Source organism: Mastomys coucha, unplaced genomic scaffold (assembly GCF_008632895.1).
Source record: "Mastomys coucha isolate ucsf_1 unplaced genomic scaffold, UCSF_Mcou_1 pScaffold22, whole genome shotgun sequence".
In the NCBI taxonomy this organism is placed as follows: Eukaryota; Metazoa; Chordata; class Mammalia; order Rodentia; family Muridae; genus Mastomys; species Mastomys coucha.
Genome location: NW_022196905.1, coordinates 236,388,033 through 236,397,519, shown reverse-complemented (window position 1 = coordinate 236,397,519; position 9,487 = coordinate 236,388,033). Strand labels below are relative to the sequence as shown.

General features: G+C 37.6%; 1 pseudogene; it reads right to left on the bottom strand.

Moving 5' to 3' along the window:
• Positions 1–600: 600 nt before the first annotated feature.
• On the bottom strand, positions 601–1,071 carry LOC116067976 (annotated as a pseudogene).
• Between the last annotated feature and the right edge of the window lie 8,416 nt (positions 1,072–9,487).

The following is a 9,487-nucleotide window of genomic DNA, read 5'->3' as shown; positions in this document are numbered from 1 at the left end:
TGCCAGGGCCAGTAAGCAGGAGGGGACGGGATGGTGAGCAGGGGGAGGAGGGAGGGAACAGGGGATTGTTTTAGTTTTAGTTTTTTTTATTTTTTTCTTATTTTATTTTATTTTTTTTTTTGGAGGGGAACCTGGGAAAGGAGATATTGTAAATAAGAAAACATGTAATAAAAAAAAGAAAGTATGTAAACATAACCCCACAGACAGAGTGCCAAGGCGCTTGCATTGGTTCCCCTTATTCCTGTTTGTTAGTCTCTGATGATGTTAATGCTTTTGTTCTCCTTGTCCCTCATGTTGCTGGTCTTTGCTTGTTATAACTTTGTAGAGAGTAACTCTACAAAGAACTTCCCATGATATTCTGAGGCTTCTTGCCACTTCTGCAGACTCATGCTGATCGGCTAAGCCTCTTGTTCCCCCCGACACACCCCCCACCATCAAACTGTGAGAGCCTGTAGGCTTTGTTTACTTCCTTTAGGTGGGACCTTTTTTTTTTTTTTTTTTTTTTTGTAAAAACAGCATAGGACACTGGTCATCTGCAAACAGTGTGTAGGTAGGTCTGTCACAGCAGTCCACCTGTCTTCACACTGGCAGGAGTCTTTTCTATGGGGCCTTCACAGGGTCCTGGGCACCTTTGGGAGCCTGGGTTGGAGCTGCAGCCTGGGCCTTAGCTGGTGCTTTGGCCCCTGCCTTTGTTTGAACCTTGGTCTTTGGTTGGCAGAGCCTTTGACCCTTAGCCATGTAGCTTCGAATCTTCTTCCCAAGCTTGGGGTGAGCAATGAATGCTAGATGGCTGAGTCTGCGGCTGGGACCTTTCAGCATCTTGGGCTAGACAGCCTGAGGCTTCACCAGGGCATTGATGGCCTCTGCGTCTGCACTCACTGCCTTTGCGTTGTTGGCCTGCATCTTCTTCAGGCCTTTCTTGTTGTGCTTCTTGGCAAAGCGCATATTCCTCAGGAACTTGGGGTCATCCCCCTTTATAGATTCATATCTTTGTGACTGGGGTTTCCTAATGCCATTTCTGTGCCATTTGCGGGACTGGTTGTGTGTGGTGTGTTTCTTGGACTTGGCCATGTCTGCAGGGTAACCCGCGGTTCCCGCAGCACCTGGGACCGGAAGAGAAAGAAAAAGGCTCGCAGTGCGGGATCTTAGAATGCTTACATGACAGACAGGAAACATTGCTCAGAAGGTACAGGGACTAGGCATGACATATTAAGTCACCTAATTCAACCCCAGAAACTTTTGTAAAAGCAGGAGAGATCTGACTCCACTAATTTCCCCTCTAACTCTCCCACGTTTGTCATGATACACGTGTGCACACACACACACACATAGACATACGCTCACAACACACTCACTTTCACACACTCACATTCTCATACAGACACTCACACACATACACACATATACAAAACAGTAATAAATAAAATATTTTTATTAAAAATAATTTCTACATGATTAGATCCCACACTGCCAGCTCATATTTAAAGTGTGGGGAAATAGACTATGTCTCTTGAGAAAAAGAGGTAAAAATACTATGGCTATGTTAAAATTTCTATGAGTGCAAAGTGAAGATAAAGAATATTAATGTTGAATCACTCCAAGGTTGGAAGTGGAAACCAGAGAAGTATTTCCTGGTTGTGTCTCAAATGTTTCTGTAATAGAGAATTGATAATTATAATAAAGATCACCTTAATAGTGAGGCTGATTTCAAAGTAAGCCTGAGCTTCTAAATATGGAATATGGTTTGTATCCTTTGAAGTCTTCTATTATAAAAATCAGGCTGTTTCTTCTTGAGATTTTTTTCCCTATAACTCATGAGATGATGTGACTCCTGTTACATCATTAAGTGCTTTGATAATTCACCTTTTCTTTTGTTATATTGTTAATAGGAAAAATGGATAAGTGTTTTTAATTTTGGTCTGATCAATATCAAATAAACTCAAAAGGTTAATTTCTTACTCCTGTATGCCATTTTCAGTCTATCTATTTTTATCGTAAGTGATGCATTCTGGTTTCTGGCATCTTTTAACACACGACGGTTTTAGCTTGCATTTATTGTACTGTTTCTTATATTCACATTGAATCATTCTTAAATATTTATCTTAACCTGACTGTATTTTACGAATTCTGCACTAAGGCTCAGTATCTGTATATTGTGGACTTTTGTCTGAAAATACTTAAGAGTTATTAATTCTAAGATTTATTGTCCTATATATGTTTTAGTTTATTGACATATTTAAATAGAAACATAACCTTTATTCAACATTTTTTTGTGAAGATATATAAGAAAGAGTGAGTGGGAAATCTTAGTGTCTTACACAAACAGTGAATCCATCCCTAACTCATTCTCACCTTTGATTCTTGGGTTCTGGATGAACCACTTTCTCTTTTGTAACTAAAGGAAGCCATTTGTTGCTGTATGGCTAAACCCTAATCAAGGACCCAAACACTCCCCTAAGCATATGTAAATGAATTATTGAAGTCATATTAAGGGAATTCAGGTTTGTCCTTATCCTAAGAAATGTGTAGACACCTTCTGCATAAAATGGAGCTATATGTAATACATGTATATATATTTTTGTATGTAATGTGGATATAATATGTAATATGTATATAATAAGGTCTATTAGTAGTGGTGGCAGTGGCGGTGGTGGTAGCGGTGGTAGTATAGCTATCAATGATTTTAAGTTTAATTAACAAACAGCCATGTCGTGGAAGGTGTGTGTGTGTGTGTGTGTGTGTGTGTGTGTTTTATGTGCTGCACTGGAAGGCTGAACTTAGATAAGCCTCACACAGGCTAGTATACATTCTACATCTATCAATCTACCTATTACCCCTATTCTTCCTCCAAGTTAGAGCCTATCCACTGAGCCTCACTGAAGCTCACTCATGGAAGATTAGTAACTGCTGAGACACGCAAAAAGACTTCAATCATGTCAACTCACTGCGCTAATCTTTACTCTTAACTCCATACTGTATAAATATGTTATACATATTGATTTCCACTGACATTAATTCAGCCATTGGTCTCATTTATTACTTTTTCAATAGAAAGTTTTAGAAAAATATATAGAGTTAAGTGATACAACTGATAACATGAATTTCACACAAATTACAACAGCCATCCTCGGATCAGAAATAAATTAGACCTAATTATGAGACACTAAGAAGATGGGGCTGTGGTCTGCAGTGTTGCTAATGGGATTCTGTGGAGGTATGTTCTGGGCTCTGGAGAATGAGGTGATAGGTGGCAATTATCATTAGTGACTTTTGAATAAAGATGTTGGAGTCTTCTCACTCATTAGACCAAACAGTTCAGTGGTCATTACAAGTGGCTGTGAAAGGCACTGAAATGCTGTCCGAGAGGAAGTATTGCTTATTACTGTAAAAACCTATTATTTCCATAATGATGGTGTGATTAAGGAAGCAGCATTAGGCATCATCACCCATCAGCTGTGCGTTTTTTAAAAGCTTGTGGCAGTGGCCATAAATCAAACTTGGAACAGTTTCTGTACCTTCAATGGGACTTCCACGACACATAATATTTTCTTTTCCAGCTGTGACTTTAATTTGAATATTATCAGGGACAGGTCAAAACATATCTGCTATAAATCACTCCCAAAACTTTTGTGAGAGTTGGAGAGACACAAACAGGGTCTACTCTGAAAAGGAGGCAATGTCTTTACAGTCACTGTTTGTTACAAATCACTCTGGAAGAAGAACAGGTGAACCTGTCGCCCCTCTCCCCATCTTATGCACTGGTTATAAATACAAGGTATGAGGCTTTGTAGAAATGTAATACATCACTTCATGAGAAAAATGCCACCCACATTCAATGCTAGGGGAAGAGATTGCATAGACCACACTGTAAATTAAAAGATATAAAAACTATCCTAGAGGACATTATGCTTAAGGAAACAAATTCTCATTATTCTGAGTCAGACTTTGAATTTTACAGTCTGACCTAAACGACAATTATAATTGGATATTTACAATGAAAAATATGTAGAAAACCTACAAGCAATAAGTCAGTGATTATGCACTTGCAAAAACATGTGCTCGGCATTTTTTTTTAATACCCTAATTAAATCCTAATTAGGATGTGCGGTGGAGTGTTAATTTTTGCTAGCTATACCTCCAGGGCATTTTTTTACACCTTCAGGAGCGTAAACTTATTCATATATGTAAAAGATAATTATCAATAAAAAAAGAGCGACCGCATTGTTGGCTTGGAGAGTTGCTTATGTGCAGTTTCTCTCTGCCTCTGCCCAAACAAGCCCCAGAGACCTTTGTTTGCCTGTGACATGTTAAGTCTTTTTAAGCTGTTATCATTTCTATATTGGCTATTGTGTATATGCAAAATGTGGCTATATTATCCGATTGGGATATAGTGAACTTCCTAGCACAGCACATCTAAAAAGTGGGTGAACAGTCAAGTGAGGATCCCCAAAGAACTTCTCCATAAGAACTAAGAACCCTAATGTGAGATCATTTTCTCTTGCTATAAATGCAGGTTTCACATTGCAATGTGACAGTTTTAGGGTTCACATTAAACAAAGGAGTTTATGGTAAGAATTAGAATTGTTTTTAATCACTATTACACAATTTTATTGGAGCAAGGCTAACAGTGTTCTCACCTGAATTTTAGTCTTGTGACATCTTTTTTTTTTTTTCAGGTTGATAACCTATTTCCATTTTCTTTCTCTCTTTCAGGTGGCCAACTTTTTGATTGATTTTTATGTTATAAACTCAATGTAGATCGATGAGTGCAGATAAGAAACCAGAGCTCCAACAATAAGCTTGTAGTCTGGAAAGTGAAGCACTGACAGGACTAGAATTGGCAATGATAGGGTAGTAACAATATTAGCTATAGCAGTTATGGTCAGCATGTATTAACGTCTAGACATTTTATAACCAGGGTTTTACTACTGTTAAAAGTACCCCCCTCCTCTCTCTCTTTCTCTTTTTTTCCCTCTCTTTATTCCCATCCCTTCTATTCTGTCTGGAATAAAAGACAACAGAATAAATAAAATCACTACCGTGTTTATGTTTTTTAATGGACTCCAAGTACACAAACTAGACGAGCAAGCATTTTTTCTTATGAGATCTGACTTCATATCTTCTGGCTCCTTCCCACTCTCTTGCTCATTCTGTTTTTCCCTGTCCCTAGCTTGTTCTCTCTTCTGTCTGTCTCTGTAAAGCTCTCCCGGTAAAGCTGCCCCCGTCACCCTCCCTGTGCTGCTCTACTCTCCCTCTCTTTTTTTTCATGTTTTTTTTTATTAGATATTTTCTTTATTTATATGTCATGATATCTCCTTTCCCGATTTTCCCTCTAAAATAAATAAATAAATAAATAAATAAATAAATAAATAAATAAATGATTAGTAGAATTAGTTTGAGGCCAAGCAGAACAATTCAGAGGCTTAGAAAAAAAGTCAGATTGAATAAGTCAGCGGGGAGAGGAGTTTGAGCCAGAGCAGCTGAGTTGAGCCAACCAGTTAGAGTTCAGAAAGTACAGGAAAGGGTGAGCTTCCTCACCAGCAGGTCTCAGAGGCTGAAGACATTCTGGGCCTAGATTAGATTGTACAGAGGCTAGAAGCACCCGGAGCTAGGCATGCCTAGGTAAGCAGATGGAGGTAGTAAGCCTTCAAGACAATTACATCAGGCGAATAAAAGTTATTTTTATACCTCTCCAAAAAAGATCTGTCTTCATTTTCATTACTATATGTTTATTGTTCATAGTCCAATTTTTTAAAGCATATCCCCATTAAAATATAAAACAAAGTTTATCTTCTACATACAGTTGAATAAAAGTCAATTGTGTATATAAAACCCATTTTCTTCATCCAGTCCTCTTTGGATGAACCTTAGGGATGGTTCAATGACTTGGCTATAGTGAATAGCAATAAACATCAAAGTCTGCTGTCTCTGTGATGTGTTGATATGGAGTCCTTGTAGTAAGTCGTAGGGTTATATATACGTGGCTCTTAATTTGCTTGGTGTGAGAGCATTTGAGATCAACAACTTCTCTTTCTGGCTTATCTCAGCGTAAAGATTACAGCTCAGTTGTTGATGGGGAAATGCAGAGAAGAGAACTTCAATGATACTTGGATTAGTTTTCATGGTGGTTTAATGTCCTGGGCAGGCTGCTGGAAGAGAAAATGTACCCATGGGCTTATCTAACTCTGAACCATGAATTTTGCAACACTGACATTCAAGAAAATTCATACCCACTGCTCCAATACTTATGACAGTACCAACTGCTTTCTGATTGGATGTCAGTACTCTTCTCCAGGAGAAATTTCATGTCTGTTACAGGAAACTTGGTAAAAAAAATTATTAATACATGATTAGGAGATGATAAGCTGTATGGTGTGGGGTCCTACTAATTCTGTTTCACTTGGTCTTCATGTTGTCAAACTACATTTTACGTATTTATACTTATGCCCATAAATTTATTTTGGTTTTGATCTTGTCCATAGACATCCTTTTTGTCAAGGGGTAGTGGTCAATGCATAGGCTCAGACTTGTCAGAATGCTACAAGTAACTAACAGTGATTGGTCAGCTGTAGGTGGGTTGGTTATCTGTATCAACATACCTCTTCCCAAGGTTCACAGAGTTGTGAAATGCTATTATCTGCAAATGTCATGGCTCTTTCACACATCAATTCATAGCAGTTGTGATTGCCTGCCTAAGACCTACACAAAATAAAGACAGTCAAATTTTTAGAATGAATGGGAATGACTTCCTGGAGGAGCTATTTGTAGTTAATGGTTGGTTGCTGAAGGAAGGAGGTGTTTGTTTGTACATGTGATAGATTTCTCATGACCCACTGGATGAGCTGACACTGATGCACAGGTGGAAAATATTGATGATGATAAACAGGTGAATAATAATGATAGCACTAGAGAAAACTAATGAAAATGAAAATTTAGGGATTCCTGGAGAGATCTAAACATATTTTGTAGGGTGGATAACATCAAAACACATTGTTTATATGCATTCAACTTTCAAAGAATACAAATAAATATAATTACCAATTACTATATATATATAAATGTATATATATAATTATAATAAAACAAAACAAAACAAAACAAAATTGAAGAGAGACAGTGATAAAGAGCAATAAAGGTGATTTCTATAAAAAAATATTTCCAGTAAGAACTTTCCATTAACACACACACACACAGACACACACACACACACAAATGTACACAGACACAGAGAGGGAGAGAGAAAGGGAAAGAAATTATAAAATATTGGATATATTTATACCCCATATATAAAGTAAATATAAAGTATATCCTATACTTCAAAACTATTGAGTTTGCTGGACTAGAGAAATGACTCAGTTGATCAGAGAGCTTGCTGCTCTTTCAGCCGACGTACCTTTGGTTTCCACCACTAGGAAATTAGGTAACATTGAAGAGATTGTCTGGCTGGAGTTGAGGGTGGGTATTCCCATGCCCTGTTGTCTGTACATGGAATGTGTTCTTCTAGCTGGATGCATTGCCTGTCCTCAGTAGGAGAGGAAGCACATAGCTTCTCCAGAGCCTTAGAGTGGCAGGGTAGGGGAATACTCAGAGGGCCCCCAATCCCTCAGAGGAGAACAGGATGGGGGAAGGATTGCAGCAGGGGTGACTTGGAGGGGGCAGTGAGCAGGATTTAATGTGAATAAGTAAAAAATAAAATTAAACTAAAAAAAAGAGAGAGAGAATAGTCAATACTGTCTTGACTTATGACACCCTAACTTTTGGGAGTTGATTTCTTTATCAGGCTGTGAAGGTGTCTTTTTAGGAACTATATGATTTTGAATTAGCAGCAACTAAGAAAGAGGTATTTATATATGCTTTTAAGAATCCCTATAAGAAAAAATAAAGAAATAAAATCAATTTCTCCTGGAGAGAATATATTTTTGCAAAAATGCTCATTGAATGGGAAATACAAATCAGTGAGAAGAAATATCCCAGCGTGACAGATGGAATCTCTTATGTTCATGGATGTTAAGAGATTCAACCCAGTTCCCATAGCTTTTAGGGATTGCAGTCATGATTTGAATATGGATATGAATCTGAATCTTTTGCCTATCTATTACCCAATAAAAACAAAAAAGGTCTTGCCAAAGTGCCACTTCTATGACCATCCATTCTATATTCATAATTTTTGGCAAGTCCTTCCGTAAACTCATTTTAAATTTCACACTTTTCTCTCATTTTCCTCTCTCTGATAATAGCCAAGAACAACTGTCAACAGATGTGAAGGTTTACAGATCATTAGAGTTTCCTCTTCAGTTGACTCTCAGAAATGCCCTTGTGTCAAAGGAGCTCTTCTTTTTCTTTTGAAAAGATTGGTTTTAGAGTAGTTTTGCTCCAAAGTAGTTAGCTAGTCAATTTTCTCCAATGAGCAATTAACCTGAACGATTATGGAGATAGGGCCCACGGTGAGATCAATTACTCTTCTGTTTATCTTTCCATCTGTATGTAGTACCCTTACCTAGTAGACTGTCAGTGTTACTTCAAAGCTCTGGGGCAAATGGTTTATCAAATACTTTGTAAGAGAGAACACTCTGAGGTAATTCAGGGTCATTATTTTTACCAAAATATATATTCCTTTGTCCTTCATTATTTTACATATTGGCATGCACATACAAATACATTACAACTAAGAATGCACACACCATTTAATATTTGCATTTCTTCCTTTTTTAAAACCCAGATATGAAAAATGATGAGTGATCCTTATGTCTCTAGCTAAGATACCATAGTCATGAGCAATTCAAACTTGATATATTCAGTAAAATTAACCAAATTCTCTTTTAATTCTCTCTGAATCTTATGCACACCATGATAACTGTGGAATGAATGTGCTCAAGTGCCTGCTATGGTTTTCTTTTAAAATCAATCTACTACTTATTACATGTTGGAGCATCTTCTGGAAATATGCCCAGGAGTGGTATAGCTATGTCCTCTGGTAGTACTATGTCCAATTTCCAGAGGAACTGCCAAACTGATTTCCAGAGTGGTTGTACTAGCTTGCAATCCCACCAGCAATGAAGGAGTGTTCCTCTTTCTCCACAACCTCTCCAGCATCTGCTGTCACATGAGATTTTTATCCTAGCCATTCTGACTGGTGTGAGATGGAATCTCAGGGTTGTTTTGATTTGCATTCCCCTGATGACTAAGGATGTTGAACATTTCTTTAGGTGCTTCTCAGTCATTCAGTATTCCTCAGATGGGAATTCTCTGTTTAGCTCTGTACCCCATTTTTAATAGGGTTATTTGTTTCTCTGGAAGTCTAACTTCTTGAGATCTTTGTGTATATTGGATATTAGCCCTCTATCAGATATAGGATTTGTAAAGATCTTTTCCCAATTTATTGGTTGCTGTTTTGTCCTAGTGAAAGTGTCCTTTGCCTTACAGAAGCTTTGCAATTTTATGAGGTCCCATTTGTCAATTCTTGATCTTAGAGCATAGGCTATTGGTG